This window comes from Xiphophorus maculatus, chromosome 2 (genome assembly GCF_002775205.1).
Source record: "Xiphophorus maculatus strain JP 163 A chromosome 2, X_maculatus-5.0-male, whole genome shotgun sequence".
NCBI classification, from domain to species: Eukaryota; Metazoa; Chordata; class Actinopteri; order Cyprinodontiformes; family Poeciliidae; genus Xiphophorus; species Xiphophorus maculatus.
The window spans coordinates 26,396,967-26,414,848 of record NC_036444.1 but is presented as its reverse complement, the minus strand read 5'-3'; the positions used below and the strand labels follow the sequence as shown (position 1 = coordinate 26,414,848).

General features: G+C 39.5%; 1 protein-coding gene across 6 annotated transcripts in view; it reads left to right on the top strand.

Moving 5' to 3' along the window:
- The window catches only part of LOC102225561 (pleckstrin homology domain-containing family A member 7-like), a 137,023-nt gene that overhangs the window by 38,365 nt on the left and 80,776 nt on the right, over nt 1-17,882 (top strand). The gene's annotated exons all lie outside the window — the stretch shown is intronic.

Here is a 17,882-nt window from a genome sequence, read left to right as displayed (position 1 = left end):
TGCCCCCTGGACAGATTGCTAGGCCATTACAGACAATCATACCGAAGGCTCATTTAGAGAGACCAATTATGGTTTTAGACTGGAATTTGGAGTACCTGGTGAGAAACCAGCATTCACAAGGAGAACACTCAAACCCCATGCAGAAATACCTTAGCTCATCATTTGCAAATTTCGTGCAGACTTGCAAGTTTCACCTATCATCGCAACTTTTCCTCAAATCAGACCAATTACTCTAACATTTTCTCACCAATCACTGCAACTTTGCTCTCTTCTAATTTCTTGGAAGCTAAGCCTGCAAGATGAAGCATGTGTGACACTAAGTGATAACATTTGCCTCTTTTTTTGTTGGAAAAACTATTTTGATATGTTCTCGCAGTATAAGATTTGCTTATACGGTGTATACAGTTAATGTGGGATATTTGTGGGACATATTCCCCGCACTTCCTGTTTATGTACTGTCTGTCCCCGGCACTGTTTTCAGCCGTGTAAGTTGAGTAAAGCTGCTGCATGTAGACAGTGTTAGCTGAATGATGACTAGTTAATCCATTTCCAGTATATCATTTTAATGCTGTTAACAAAAATACTAATGTTGTCCATTTTACATCTCTTTCTAGTTCATTAATGCCTGGAATAAACCCAATACTCTTTAATTTCTGTGGTCACTCACTGGGTTTCCATTACAAATGTGTACAAAACATTCTTGATATTTGGAAAATGTAAAAAAAAAAGGAGAGAATTTTACACTTGCGGTGTTTATATTGAATAAGAGTGCGATTAAAATCACACGTGAATAAGTTTGTTCACGTGATAAGTCATTAAAAAAACAAGCTGTCCTGTCATCCTCCTACCGCTTCCTGTTGTCTTCTTTGTTGTTTTTTGCCAGTAGTAACATCCGATTGTTAACATTTACTTGTATGATGTGGAAAAAGTGTTTCCATTGCAGTTTTTCTAAATACGCTAATTTTGATGCAGCCGAAAAACCACCTAAACCTTGGGCAAAAACTTTTTCCCCCCAAAATTGCCTTGTTTCCATAAAGTAAATTTATTTTTATAATTCCTGTTACTTTTGCTTAGCATATGTTTAAATTAAATCTATATTTACATATAGATTTAATTTAGGGGTGGGAGGGAAGCGCGCATAGGGAGGAGACCAAAACCGATGCTGTTTGTGGGCTCAAAGTTGCCGCGCAAGACGTAACCGACAGAATCCGGTTAAAGGATTTTCCAAATAAAAATCCTCCAGACTCAATACATAATACGGAAATATTTAATTATTTCTTGCGCGGCCCGGTACCAATTGGTACACGGACCGGTACCGGTCTGCGGCCCGGGGTTTGGGGACCACTGATGTACTGTAGGGTCTTCTCAGGTAAGTATAACTTCACGAGAAAAAGAGAAGGAAACGGTTGGATCTGTACAGCAATTTCAACGTTTTATTTATAATTTTTTTTGTAAAAATAAAGCTTAAAAAAATCTGCAACTTTGAGAAAAAGTCGTGATTTTAGGCTACAACAATCACAAAAAACCCCCAAAACATGACAACGTCCTGGTTTGCCTGACTGTAGACATATCATCAGATGTGTCTCTTCTTGTAATTATTGTGCATTTGTAGATGTTCACCATCTGCAGAAGTGGAAGGATTGGTCTGCACCTGCAGGGCGGAGGGTTGGGGAGGGAGATGAGTGAGTCATGCTCTAGACCGCTGGGCAGGTCAGCGACCCGTCAGCTCGTACACAGAGAGAAAGTAGACAGGAATCCAGGAAAAAGCCCCAAGCCTCTTATCAAGCTAACCACAGGTATTCACTCCCCCTTCTCTCTCTGACTCAGACTCTGAATGCTCCACTTGTAGCCTGATCACCCCGTGAATTCAACGAAAATGTGACATTTAGCTGCATGAAGCCTGCATACCAGCGCCTGTTAGCTATGAGGTAAACAAACCGAATACCTGTAGGGGATGAGCCACCAACCTTTGTTCTTGTCTTCTTAAACGGACAGTTTGAAATCTTAGAGTTAGGATTTCTGGTACAAAGAGAATCCCGTCGAGAATCGAAAGATGATTAAATGTCTTGATGGAGCCAAATCATTTTAAAATAAGCCACCCTGAAAGAGTCATTTAAAGATTTTGAGGTGAGGTTCTGTGAAGTAATATTTTACTTCTTACTTGTAATTGCATTGTAGATGTTATATCCGTCCTCAAGACAGTAAAACAGCCAATCAGAGATGCCCGCTTGTTTTAGCTAGGCTTTGCAAATTTAAATCCCCCTAATTGAAAATATGAACTCATTTCTGTTACCTGTTGCAACGCGCTATCTAAAATAACTCTTTACATTATTAGGAAATTTGAGAAAGCGTTGCATATATTTCTGTTCAGAAAAGGCCTGTCTTGAATTTCTGGTTTAATCAAAGCACATTTTATTTTGTCTTTGTAAGAACTTTGTTAATACCAGTTAATCTCTTTATTCTCTTCATTTTGAACGGCAGCATTTTCTGTTTTTATCAAGTCTAAAGGTGTTCCAAAGTAATTAAAAATCCCATCATAATGAACAGTCAGTTCAGTAAATGAACAACAAGTTAGTTTCTGAGTGAACAGAACAGGAAATGGCTTTATTCTTAGAAGCCAGAAGAACCTCTGTAATGATGCTGCTAGCTTAACATTGGAGAAGATCTTATTTATTTTCCAAAATGTCACTGGTTGATAATCATGCGGAAGGAAAACATTTGCAGCACAGTAGCAGAGTTACAGTCTGTACCTTACATACTGACGGGCTTTTAAAGGAAAAGATAAAGAGGAGTCTTAGACCACAAGTCTGAGTCAACTCTTTAGAGCGAAGTTGCCCAGACCTTTATCTACAAAATCTGAACTGGTCCAATTGAAAGCAGTTGTGGGTCACAGAAATCCATTTTTAAAACAAAATGAAATTTTAAAGCGCTTAAATATGAATTCCTTGTGCCAAAAAAGGTGATTTCACATAACACTGCCCCTTTAAGTCAAAGGTTCATGTCTTTGAAGCACAACTATCCGTTTTTGTGAATTACGTTTAGTGCAAGCGAGAGTTTGAAACTCTTGCCACCATTTTTGGAAAACAGTGACAAACCTGTGAGGTTTAATAAGTTTAATATTTTCCCCAGTCAAAAAGAGAGAGCCCCTCACTGATTTGCTGTTACTCTTCCACCACTCTGAGGACTTCTTCACTTTCCTTTGACGCATGGTGTCTTTCTACTACAGATCAAACACAATAACTTCATAGAGCCTAATTTCAAAACGTCAGAATTATCCCTTGAAAGTGGCTCATTGGATAGTAATTTTTTTTACCTCCTTATTTTGATTTTTAATTATCTTCCAGTTCACCGGGGGATTCTCTTCACTTCCAAATGCCTTTTTACACCAGAAAACCAGCTTCGGAGTAAAGCATTAACATTCTCACCTTTCCTTCTGACAAAGAAAAGCCTATTTTAGCTTCCAGTTAATGTTTAAGGGAACATTTTATGGACTGCAGAGAGTCCGCTGGTATGAAGGAAGGTCTGATAAGGTCTTACTTTCCTGTCTTTTTTTATTTTTCACACCGATAAATGTCTTGCGCTTTTCAAGTTGATCTTCTCACACATCTTTAACTAATAATCCATAAACACGAGGCAGTAACATTACGAAACGAGAACGGTCACTGTTTGATGAGGTTCGTTGCCCAATCTCTGTAAAAGTTTACTGATCCCTCACTGAGTCCACTTCAGTTAATGATTGGCTCACCTGTCAACAAGCTCATCGTCGAACATCGCCAGGCTCCTCCCCCCGCGCCGCCGCCGCCGTCATCTAATCCAGCGTGTTTCAACTCAGACGACAAGGTGCTCATTCGCTGTTTGAGAAATCCCTGGGCCAGACTTTGTTGTTTGGTTCGCTAATCCATCATAAGCCAGCAGCGTTCAGTCAACCATGGAGGCTTGAGGTGAGCTCCGCGGCTTAATGAGGGCCGGCACGTGCGCATGTTGGGGTGTGTTTGCCTCGGTGTGTTTTCGGGTGTCGGTTTACACCCGGTGTCGGGTCGTCACGCCTGCCGCCTTTGACCCGTGGAGGAAAGCGGTCGATGAGCATCAGACATTTTTCTTGAAGTTTACAGAGAAGTGTTGCGTCCGAGGTAAATAATGCAGACAATGTTGGGAGATAGTAGTAGGAAAGAAGCCCTAGACAGGATATGACAGCAGCTCTGCTTCTACAGATACAACAACATGTCTGCATATAAGAATTTTATACTGCCGTGTTTATATACGTGCGTGTGGGCGTGGGTGTGTGTGTGTGTGTGTGTGTTGGTGGGTTTGTGTTTAGCAGCTTCACAGCAGCTCAGAGATGTAAATGGATTTAAGTTGGTGGCCCAGCAGGAGGTAAACAGAGCAGCTTGTTTGAACATCTTTACTTCAGCACTGAACATGAACACGGAAAGAAAAGCATTTATGTCTTAGACTCTTTTCACTGTTTCACATTCTGTCGTATTAAAAACCAGCGATGCACCGATCCGCTTTCATCACCTCTGATATCTGATGTTTAGTATCAGCTGATACCGATCCGATACAGAAAAACAGCTGAAACTTAAAATGTTCCTTTTGTTAAAATGCAGTCATAAGTCTACTGAATTACAAAATTATTCAGTAATTCTGCACCAGTACAGCTCACTGAAATACACCAGTAGCTTCACAAGTTTAGTCAAAGTTGTAAAAACAACTTTAATTTGTTCAGTCAGTGCAGTTAGGAGTAGAACAGCCAATGTAAAATAAATAATATAGAAACTGACAAAAAACAATTGGTTGACTACTTTGGTCAAACATGTTAAAAATAAACCGCAACAAAACTTCTTTTTAATGGTTCAGAAAGTGCAGTTAGGAAATGTAAATATAATGGGAAATAAATAAGAAATCATGATGTCGCTCAGAGCACAACGCATAGAATTAGACTGAATAGATCTGCCTTTATGGATCAGGCACATCATCAACTGTACCCAATCTAGAATTTATTTTCAATATCGATACCAATGCAGATATTGATATCAGATCGGTGCATCTGTAATTAAAACTACATTTTATTGGGATATTATGTATTGTGCAAACACAAAGTTGGGCAAGTTGAAAGAAAGGAATGTGTAGTTTTTAAGTTTTTTACATAATAAAATCTAAAGTCTGATACGTGTGGGTTTGTATTCAATGTGTTGCCTTAAGTCAGGGTCGTCAAACTCATTATCATTTTGAACCAAATCATTGAGATCAAATCAAGATCGCTGACCTTCTCAAAGGCTTGTGGCAGAACGAATCGATTATCCTCAACTAACCCGTTAACAGTCTGTGAAAACTTTGCGTCCTGCCATAATCCAGAGGGCCAAATTAAAACTAGTATCTTTAATAACTGATTAAAGAAGCAAAATAATCTGCTGAGCATCAATCCGATTAAACTTGTTTAAAGGTTGACACTGTGTGTGTTTGTTAGCCGACCTCTCATCCGGCTGCGCTGTCCTCTAGAGTGTTGACATTCGGCTCCGACTGGACGTTTGCCGATACTGACACTTCGACAGAGCGAGGCCCCTCTCTCTCCTCCCTCCGCCCGTGGATCTCTCGTGCCACACAGTGTCAGGCTTTCACAGCAGCGTCTCGTGGGTTGGAGCGACTAAGGAGTAGAGCTGCAGTTGTTTTTGAAATTGTGGATTTCTCTGCAGTGGGAGTGATGTGGCAAAAGAACCGCTGATGCCAATTATATGTCACAACACGGGCAGAAAGCATATGAAAGGCAATTATGCTCTATTCTGTGAGAGGAAGAAATAAAAGTCATAGTAATAATGGAAGAAAACCAAGAACTGATCAGGCTTTGTGTGTTTTTTTTTACTCATTAAGCTTCACTTGTTTATGAATTTTATTTCTAATGGCTATAAAACATGCCAACTTAGTGGTGTTGCTTTAATGGAACTAGTCAATGTAACAAACCTTGACGATAGAAGAAAAACAAAATTGTTACAGATTCTTTTGATAGAGGAAGTACTGTAGTTTTAAATACAACAGAAATGGAAAAGATCAAAAGCTTATTTCTAAGTTTCCATATCCAAAAATAGATCTTAAATATGTCTTAATATTATGATGCAGTATTAAGGCCATACTAAAAAATAAATAAATACAGGAATTAAGTCACAACAAAAAGTAATAACAAAATTATGAGAATAAAGTTAAAATAATACGAGAATGAAGTCATAATATTTCAAAAAATAATCGTAACATTATTGGAACAGTGTTGTAATATGGCTTTATTTTCATATTAGTTTGATTGTAAACTCGTACGACTTTAATCTTGTAATATTATTGTTATTATTATTGTTTTTATTTTCTTAGCGAAGCCATATTACTCCGTCGTGATCCTGCAGATGAATGCCTCCCTTTAACTCATTCATTTTGGGCTTAAAAATAACTGATTGAGGTTGAAAATGAATCGGAATCTAAATTTTTACATTTAGTTTATACAAATACCCTAATCTAACACTTAAACGTCCTAATTTAATAGTTTTGATGTCATTGCCAGTTTACAAACATTGCATTGCTTGGGAAAAAGCAATGCGATGCAATAAATGATAAAAGATCATTAACCTGATATATTTGTAGGTGATAAGAGAGAAGGAAAAAAAAAATCTGATTTTTTTGTTTTTCTATTCGACAGCATCTCACTTCCTCCACTGACCAATTTTAAACGGTGAATCAAAAAGTTCGCAGCGGTGCATAGTTAAAAATGCTTGGTACATAAAATGATGTGGTTACCAAGCATAAAAAGACAAACACAGTTTTTCTAGAATCCTAAAAGCAAACCATTTTAATTGAAACTGAAAGAGGATCAAAGACTTGCTGCTGCTGTTTAGAATATGCTTGTCATGAACTTCAAAGGGAATCTGAAGATTTTTAATCATTAAAGTTTTGCCAAACGCTGGTATTTAGTAACTCTCCGTTTTTCACTTGAAGCAACTACCAGAAATATCCCTTTCAAACCTCAATGTCAACATGGCTGAATCTTGTTCGACTGATTGATTGATTTTTCTGCAGTAGCTTGAGGAGCTAACTAGGTCAGGTCAGAATTGGACGTTAAATGTTAAACAAATGTTATACATTTAAGCTAATTAACTCGTCCTAAATTAGCCTAAATTCGGCTGTTGCTCAACTCCACATTCTCATCTTACATGATTGCAGTCAACCATTTTGTGTAAATGTCTCCCCTTCTGATAATTCTTGCCTCAGTTCAGTCCAATTCATAGGACAACGTCAGTACATGAGACCTGCAACAACATGCTTTGTTTTACGCAGCAAAGGGTCAGAGGTGAAATGTATCACAGGAAGCAGCTGGAGCTAAGTCTTTTTATGTGTCTATCATAGTTGCCCGCTTTGGAAAAAGAGAAAGGATTAATGCGCTTATGTTGTTAAACAGTTTGTAGAAAGTCACCATAAATTTACATCTGAAATCTGATGGGACATTGGTTCGTTGCTCTATGTAATGTAAAACAATGTGGTGTACAGACGGATACACGGTAGATAAACTACAAAGACTTACACTTTGACTGTGGCTGAGGAAACGCTGGCGGTTTCTGTGTGGGTCTTGGCTCTGAATCATACACTGCCTTGCAAAATCTCTCATTCCTGTTGAGGTGTTTTCACGTCTGAGTTATTCAATCCGCTTTCCCCCTTTGGTGCGTGCAGAGGTGAAAACACCAGGCGCACGAGGGTGCGGAACAAAACAGCTGATTGGAGGATGCGGTCTCTGTACGTGTTCACCCAAACGGGCTCCGCTAACTAAAAAGTTACCTGTGCTAACAATAAAGCACTACACCAACACAGTTGTTAGCAGAAGCTAATTCTAAAGCGCTAACTTTAATTCGATTTATATCTGACCTTGAAAGACTGCAACCGTTGAGCACCGATTTAATTTTGATGTTGTAATTTGCATGTTCTATACCGCCCGACAAAACCATGAACAAGTTTACTTGGGCGGGCCTTTTGAGTTATTTACAGATCCTGAAAGTGTGTATTTTAAGCTTTCCACTGCTTGTAAACCGCATGGAAATCAAAATAGAAGTTGTTCTTTCTTGGGCAGAAGCAAAACTTTTCTGTCAGCTCGAAGAAAGCCCGACAAATAATTACTTTATTTTAGGTGTTAAGAAGCAGTTAACCAGCGCGGGGTGCAACGCTGCTCACCGCCTCGTCACTGTCATCTCACACTAAGCAGGGACAAGCCCCAGGCCGGGCAGACATAGATCTGCATACTGATGGCATGCTGTGTATCTTGATAGTGTTTTAGAAACAAAGGTTCTGCAACTCCACCCTGAGAAACTGGAAAATATTCCTGCAGACATGAATTCCTCCGATCATATAAGTACTGTTGTTTTTATTTTTGAGTGACCTGCTCTTCAGCTAATTATCCATTATTATTTTTATACACAACCCTTTGCTAAGCTAACTGTACGCGTTGACCTTTGAGCTCACGTCACGGCAAATAAACGTTACATGCGGTACCTTGCAGCCCATCTGTGTGAAAGAGACTGAAATAAAGCGATGTTTTCCTTGCGGTGTGTATAGTGCCCCCATATTTACAGTCATCAGTTTGTTTGCAGCTGACGCGGATCTGGGGCGGGAAAACCACAACCCCATACTGCCATTCCTTAGATAGATGTGGAGGATCTTAATACATCACCCGCTCCGTTCACCATCTGTTAGTCACTGAAGCCTATTGAGCCCGCCAGACTACCAAGTGTCACATTACGCCCCAGCTGGCCCCGGCCATGTGGGCAGCAGAGCAGTAATCCCTGCCTAATCTGAGACAGCTCGTTGTGTAATCAACGAATGCACTGTATATGCATGAGGAGGCAGAAAAAACCCCCCATCAAAAAATCTACATGTTATTAGTCTAATCAAGACAAGTGAATGAAATGGAAAAATGAAAATCTTATGCATTTATGCTAGCTTGGGTTCAGGACGTGTTTGTGTGTTTCTTGACGATGCTGAAGGCTGCGTGGAAGCATACGCGTGGTGAAACGTTTACTCGTGCGACTTTGTGAAGTCCGGCGCCGGCATGTTTGACACGCCAGCAAGGCGTAAATGTGCAGCCGGATGCGGAGGACGGCAGCAGAAAGTGGGACAAACGGGGCAGCCCCAACAGATTTCCATCGCATGCATTTCACTTCCCACACTGGCAGCAGCAGACAAGAAGAAAGTCTGTCTCACTCCAGTCTCGGCGGACCGGAGCGAGGGAAGCGTGGGCCGCTGCAGAACTGGAGTGACTCTCCTTGGTGTCATTGGGTACACTAGATATGTTTTCTGCTCCTCCGAACAAGATCTAAATTGGCTTTTTTTTTTTTTTTTAAAAACCCAGTGTTTGTGCAACAGAGGTCCATGGTTTCTAATATTTCATATATTCAGCTTCACCTAAAATAGATTCTGGCTTAATGTAAGGAGCAAATTAGAAAAGACAATCAGTAACCAGAGATGAGAGAGAAAGATGAGGGGAGTATTTTTAGTTCCTGAATTTCCCTGCTTGGAAACTTTTTCTTTAGTTTGTGGGAAATTGGCTCCATGGGTATTAATAAAAATGAAGTGAATAACCTAGATGTTCAATCAAATATGCGTTTAAGCTTGATTTAGGTTTTTCTGTCTTCTCAAATGTGATTGTTTTAGCTGCGTGTGGAGGCTTGAAGCAACAGAGCAAGGCCAGACTTGATAAAATGCACATTGTTTTATCTCATTGTGGCTCGAAAAAACAAATTTTTCCTTTCCATTTTTTTTGAAAGTAAGAAACAATAACTCCAATCTTTCATTGTTTTAGCTGCTGTTGTCCTCACTCTCACAACTAAACTGCATTACATGTTTCTACACTGTCTTGCAATGTCTGAAAATGTACATTTAATTTGAGAGTCTAAGTATGGAAACTAGTAATAGCAAATACTTGCTTTCTTTTTAGACTTTTTTTCTAGTATCTAAAAACAAAAAAAGCTCAAAAGCTCTAAGGACATGTGATTATCTCCAAATAGCTCTAAATATATGTGTGAATTTATGTGTAGCATTGAAAAAAACAAATTACTTTCAACTGTTTTAATTTACAAAAATCAGCGAGTGTTGTGATATATAAATCAAGTATCCGCCTGAACAAGGAGTTCTTCAATATAATGAATTAACAGCAGGAACTAAATATTTTTTGTGTAATCAAGGTTAATTTAATCTTAAATTAATAATCTTTTTTCCCTCATGATGTAATTAAGTAAAAATGAACAAAGGAACAAAGTACTGCACAGCAGAACAACTGAGAGTGGGAGGTTTTTAAATGGGAAATTAACCTGGCAGAATATTTAAGATGCTTAAGAATCAAACTTTTGTCAAATCGTTTATCTTTAACTGAAAGATTATAACTTCAATAAAAAAACATATATATATTAATTAACTGGGGGAAATTAAAGCTTTATTTATCTGTCAGTTTCAGAACCACCACAAGAAAACCGAGAAAGAGGAAGCCTACTTTGTGGTCCGGAGTCGATTAATAGTCTGAGCCGTAAACCTCGTGAAACCCAAAATTGATGCTATCTATTATATGAATTTGGATTATTCACCCAATAGAGCAAATGATTAAACAATCAAACCTTTGTTTTGAACCAAGATAACATTCCTTGTTTGTTTTTCTTTTACGACAGCTTACAAGCTGGAAACCTGAATACAGCTGCGACTTTATGGTAAACTTTATATTTGAGTGCTGAAAACAAGCCGAGGAATGTGCTGAGGCACAATCATAAGCCACTTAGAAAATGAAAACAGAGTCGGCCCAGCTTAAGATGCTGCTGTATCAAAACAGTCAGCATGGTCATCTTCGAAGTCATCCGTCTCCCTTGCCGCGCTCGGCACATTTAACTTGTTGCTACCGAGAATAAAGAGATCGGTGCTAAAGATGACCGGCCGCGCGACAAACTCTGACTGTTCAATTCTTCACAGCGAGAGAGGAGATAATGTGTTCTAACACTAATATGTGCCAGTTTACTCTGTGTTTAATTTGGTTTCACTCATTGATGTTTTAATCAAAGAAACGAGCACGGCTCATTATCGAAATGAAACAAGAGAGCAAGGGGGCTTTCACTTAGTCACAGACTGATTCATAGGATCCTGCAATGAATGATCAGGGACCAATGAGATTTTACTGCACATCAGCTATAGTCATGTTCTTTTACTTGTGTCAAAGGAACAAAACTACACTTAAGCTCTCTGAAGTTTGGGGTTTTTGAGTTTTTTTTCCATCGGTCTTCAAACTTTTCTAAGCCTCAACAAAAGACACTCCTGGCTTTCTGTTCTCAGACTTTTAAGTTTTTAAAAGTCAAGGTGTCAAAACTTCAAAGACTTCATATCATTTAATATCATTCACGTGTCTTGAATCATAAGACATTTACTACGTCACCAATCTTCTAAACCTCATTATTGATGTTAACTTTGACATCGACAATGATGTCAAAGCAGATCCTGGATGCTGCAGTGAGCTTCTTCAGAGGATGAGGTGAATCTTGCGACTGTGTTCCTTCATTGAAAGAAGTTGCAACATTTCATTTTGTATTCCATGTTATCGGGAAAAATTAACAGAAAGTGCTTCGGATCAGAACCGATCAGGGGGAGTTTAGTGATTTAGTTCAACAGCGCGTTCTTCCTCACAACCTCGGGCGAAATTATCCAGCCCGCTGAAAAATCGGCTTATGGGATTTGAGTAGCACCGTTTTCTGCATAAGCACTCACTCAAAAAATTTTCACCAATCACTCAACAGTTTTGGATGGAGAAGGTCGAAAAGCTCACCGGTGGGGTTGGGATGAACGGGGCGGACGACATCAGACCGAGAATGCACCTTTCATCACGCAACCGCAACGATGAGAACCAACTTCAGTATTTTGGCCTGACCATGCAGAGCCCTTTTAGTTGAACTGGGTCGGCATGTTGTCAGAACGCCTGCTGGACGATTACTCTTTTCTGGGTTTCTGAGACGTTCCCACTGGGAGAATCCAATCCCCACCCAGACCCAGCAGAAGGGATAGTCCAGGTCCTTCTGGCCTGGAAACTCCTTCAGTTCCTCCAGAATGAGCGGGAGGTGAAGGAAATGTCTGGGTTTCATTTGTGGGCCTTGTGCTTCCTTGGATAGAAGACGATCAATGCTTTAAGACCATGACACAAGATGACCACTGGATTTTTTCTGCTTTAGTGTATCTAACCATCAGACTCTCAGTCTCTTCTTGACTGTTTGTTCATTGCAATTTATGCTACTCCAACGCTATGCTAGCTTTTGTTTTCCGCAAGTTCTAGTATTTAAAACTTGATTTAATTTGTGAACATTCCCCCACTGCATTAGCAAACTGTCATTTATTGGACCGCCTAGATAATTAATCACTTATTCCTCTTTTCTTTTTGTAGATTTTCAGCATCTACGGCTAAGATTGGACCTCACACTCATGCATATTCCACACGCAATGACACAAACATACCAGAACCTTTCCTTTTTTTCTAAGACCGGCCCCGTCAGGATGCTGTGAAGTGCTCCGAATGTGAATTCAGTGCTGACTTTTTCCATCCATTAGCATACCAGGCTGTCAGTCTCCATGCTGACTCCGTCTTTCTGCCTGAAAACTGCTCTCCTGACACGAACATTCACTTTTCGAGGGGGCGTTTTTTTTCTTCTTCTTTTCTGTAAATGCTCTAATCTTTTTCCTGTGCAGACTGCCACTGCTGTTTGGAAATATTTATTGCCATGGACAAAAGCGGGGACTTATCTGAAGCCAAAGATGGTCTCATCTTGACATTACCATAGCAACAAAATATCCCAACTATTCTCTCAAGAGCTTTGGGGGGCGGGGAGGTAGAGGGTTTGTTTCTGCCTTGTGGCATCACCATTAGCAACAGAGGTGGACGCCGCTCTGTCTGCCGCCTCTGATTGGTTGTGATGGACGATGCCTATTAGACCCGCTGCCATTCCTTCGCCCCTCTCCCGTAAAATTGAACCACAATCAAGACGGTACGGCTCATCAGGGATCAAGAGTCCCAATCCTGCTACTTGATGGAACTCCAATTAATTGTCAGCGCCGCTTTATGGCCTGTCCATCTTGAGAGGCGGCGCTCACAGTGTGCCTGGCATAAGATGGGACAGCAACAAATGACCGCAAGATCTGAAAAGGTGTGAGATGGTATGAGAAGGCGCGGTTTGCCGAGATATATTATTTGCCTTGGACAGATTTATTAGGTCGGGAAAATTGGTAGAAATTGATTGCCACACCTGCAGTCCAGCACATGTACGTTTGGGGGTTGTAAAGGTTGATTATCACAGGATCAATATAAATATGATCAGATCAAAGTGAAGGGCATAAGCAATGAGGAGGACTGACTTTACAGAATACATGTCTGTGTTTTGTAGAAAAACCTTTGAGTGTTTGCAAGGCACACTGTACATATTTTGTATAGGTTTTAGTGGCCAGTTTTTGCGCCCAAGTTGTTTAATGTCACGCAAAAATTATTTAGCTTTCATTTGTTTTTATGTTCCAGAAAATTTCAGATGTTCTTAAGAGTTTTTTTTTAATTTTTTAACAAGAGCTGCAGATGAAAGCCATTGGAACATATTTTGGGACAAGATCATTTTGGTTGCAAATTCAAGAGACAGGGAAATAGTGTTGAACTTTTTAAAGATAATTTCCGTTAATGCTGAATCATAGGACTGGGCATCTTAAAACATTCTTAAAAACGTAGTTTCAAGGTGTCTGGCTGAAGGAATAAGGTTCCAGGTAGTTTTTATTGTTTTTCACTAATTTTCTTTTCTGTCAAAATTGGGACTGGCTTCCAACAGACTAGATGTGGAGAACATGGCCAATGGAAGGATTCAGAGGGAGCGATTGATCAGAGATCATATTGATCTGCTGGGAAATGTTGATGATGGTTTATAAGTATTTAGATTAATCCAGACTGATCATCGTGGAGCTCTGAGCAAAAGAGTCGTGCGGTACCGGTCCAGCTGCAGTTGTCCTTCAGTCCAGCCGCCCACTTTGTGTATTCACCTTTAAGGACATAAAGCATCTACTATTTAGAATAAACGTCCACTTTCCCCACTCAAAGGACTCTCTGACACACGGTCTGTCTTTAAATCCCGGCTGAACTCGCTGCTGTTCAAACAGGCATTTGCACAATATCTTTATTTTTTATTGTTTTAATTTGGATTTTTTTTTTTTTTAAATGTATTTTTATTTTTGTGAGGTGACGTTGTGTGTCCTCAAAGCACCTTTTAAACAAAATATATGGTTATTATTATTATTATTATTATAAATACTTATACTACTTCGAACAAGGACATTGCCATGGTTACTGCTTCGCGTAGCGGCAGACTTTCCTGTATTTATGCTAATTTACATTAAGATGTATTTATGGGTGGCGACAGGGCGGACCAGCAGCTGCTCTGTTTCCCGCAAATTGGGGTTTATAAAGGAAAGGTGCGTATGCACGGCTTTATGCATCCGATATTTTTTTTGTGCGCCGCACTTTTCTAAATTTTTCTGTACGCCAAGCTTTAGTGCGAAAACTGCACACCCTTTTATGCATGAGGCCCCTGGTCAGTGGAAACTCAGCTATTGACGTTTCCCCTGGTATCTGAGCTGAAGATCAATTGGTAGAAAGACGACATGTGAACTTTTTATTCCCCTATTACATTATTTCATAATCCATGCAATCTATTATGGCTCTGCATGTCTTAATTAAGAGGACAGTAGTTAGAGGCAAAATAAACCTTATCATCAAATCCCATATTTTTCCAAATCCCACCCTCTCACCCGCTCCGCTTTATATTGCGCTAACAGTCTTGTTTTTGTCTGTTGGGGCACCAAACGCAGTGAGAGGGGCCAATTTAGCTGCATTCGCTTTTTTATAAATAAGCCTAAACATTGTTCCCTCATCTAAACACTCTCCCCAATCACAGGGCTCCATTCTGCTGCCATTTCTGTTTGTGCTAATGCAGAAAATTTCCATTATTTCTGCAATAAGACATTTAATAAGCACTCAGCTGAGTGAAGAGCAGCTATAATTGCAGTCAGTCAGTCAGGCGCTGAGGCAAAGGAGAGTGGTGGGGAGGGCAAAACGTCACGGCTATTTTGAACGTGGACGAGTGTCGAACAAGGAGCGATCTGATTTGTGCAGAGCGATCTGAAAATGCTCTTGGAAGAGGTCTGGGTAATTACAAAAGGATTTACGCTCAAAGTGTCAAAGACGGACGGCTTAAGTGGGAACATTAATGCTGGAGACATTTTAAATGTCAGCCGGCATGCATTCCTCCCGGCTTTCACCATTCTGAATGTTTTTAGTTTTTTTTAAACTTAAATTATACATTTTTTTAAATACTCGGCGGATTAACCGCAACGCTGTTTAGTTTCTCTTCTTAACAGTGAATGTCAAGATGCAAGGGAAATATTAGCACAAGTCCGTGATACGAAATGATTTAAAAAAAAGAAATGCACTGATCGGAGTTTGGTGGTTTCTGACACTAATGATTTTAGACATGGGCTGTTTGGGCAGGGAGGTATGTGAAAGGGGCGGCATACCCAAGAACTAGAAAGTAAAATTCATCTCGTCTGTCCCTGAACAAGTTTGCTACTGCTGGTATTCATGCAACAAGAAAGGGGGAGTAAGTTTCCCTTGCTTGTTGCTGACCATATAATCACGCAGTTAGACATGCCATGTGTCTCTAAATACACCATGAACAGAGTGAATGAATGAAACAAACACAAAACTGACTAGATTGATTTAGTGTCCTATTCCTTTTTTTTACAAATTTGATACAGTTTTTCCATCTGATCCATGCAGAGCTGATTAATCTGGAAGTTCTGAGCTCGCATTAGAGGAAATCTGGCGTCTTTCTTCTCCATTAGCCTGGAGGAAATCTGAAATACCGGAACTAGATTTTTTTTTTAGTGTTCTCCATTCCAGTTGCTGTTCACATTTTTCCCCCTCCAAACTATAAATGTCAGCCATCTGCTGGGTGCTTGAAAGAAAACGCTTTCACTCAAGTCAACAGGGATTCATCCCCTGGGAACCGTGAATGTCTGTAAATACCAGCGCATGGGACAGTTTGTGGATTGTTCCGTCTGAAACAAAAGGAAATGGTCAAACGTCTGCCAGTCAGTCCACTAACTGGGGAGAATAAGTATTGAGTACCGCTCCATCTGTCTCAGATGAGCGTATTTCTATGCGGATGACAAAAGAGGCCACAACTGCTCAATTAAAACATTTTGAGAAAAAAGCTGATAGCTTAAAATGAGATTCTGCGGGAACAAAACTCAGGCTTAAGTGACTAAATTTGACTGGGACATAAACGGATATCTGGAACAGAATCTGTCCAAGGAGCTGTAATGAAAAGATAGAATGGCAAATATGTTTTAGTATGGTAGAAATGCTAACCATGTGGCACAAATTAATTTAGCTTGTTAACATTTTTAATGTTGAAAGAGGTTCATGTTTGCTAGTTCATTATTACACTGCATTTTGACAAAAATTTTTATAATGCACCCTTTGGCTGGAGTGCTGCTATTGATATAATAATCAGTAAGTTGATATTTTTAATGAGTTTTTTAAATGATCAAAATGATTTTTACTTGAATATTTCCATGTGATTCTTGTTGCCATGGAGTGGCACGTTTAATTCTCCATTAAGGCAACAACATAGGACAATAAATCAGTAATACATATTCTGGTAGACACGTGATCAATATCAATAGTGTGATAGATTATTCAATAATTTCCGAACCGCACAGCATTCTGGGGGATGTAGGCAGAGGAAAGGGCTCAGCTGCTCAGTCTCTTATCTACGTTAAGCTAATCTAAGTTGTTAGCATCGACTAACTCACTCATTCTATCTATAGCAACAACCTATTGCGTAACAGGAAAGGTCCTGGCACTAGTTTTGTATTCTCTCGGTTATCTAAAAAAACAACAACAACGTATCAATAATTATTGATGTTGACTCATGTGAAACGTTTATATAGTTTTTCAGCCACAGAAAATGCCGACTAGAAATAAATTTCCTGGCATCATTTTGGCACCCTTGCTAGTGGGGCGCCCCTTGCTACAGTTGAAGAGCTTCGTCTACTGACTTCTAGCTTATTGTTCAGGTTTTTACATCTCTACATGAACAGGATGATGGTAATTTTGGACATTTATTATTCCAGCTAATCGATTAAAAAATGCAATGACACTAGCTCTCTAACTAGTCATGTTAAATCACTATGCCTGACTTTGTAAGCTTGAAATGTAGAAATTCACGTTTTCAAAAAAACGTTAAAGAAAAGGTTTTATTGTCCTAAACCAAACATCTCAGTGTTTCTAGGTTTTTATGTTCAGGAGGGTTTGAAAGAAGTTATCAATCAATCAGCTTTATTTCTAACACCAGGTAGATTTGGTTACAGTGAGGTGAGTCTCACCGTAACTTTACACCGATAATATAATTATAACATGATTCGAAATGGTCTGGTGCTCAAAATGTTAAAAACAGTAAAACTCTGACTCAAATACAGTATTCTCATTAGGACAAGATTTAAAAAAAGAAAGAAAAGAAAACGGCAACAAAACTGGTTTAGTACTGCTTGGTTTTACAACAAGCAGTGTGCGTGGTTGACCGCAGTACAAGGCCGCAAAACACGTTGCTTTGACTGGGTAACCCTCTGCGGGAGAGAGCCTTTTAGGTCAAAACAGGTAATGCGATTAATCTGCATTATGTAACATCACCGCGTTAAGCATTTTAGATTGTGTGCGTTAACACATCGGCGTTGACAGCCCTACTTTTTGTTATGTTGCATTTATTTATCCGACGGTTCCAACTTTTCGTCCAAGGCGAGCTTCT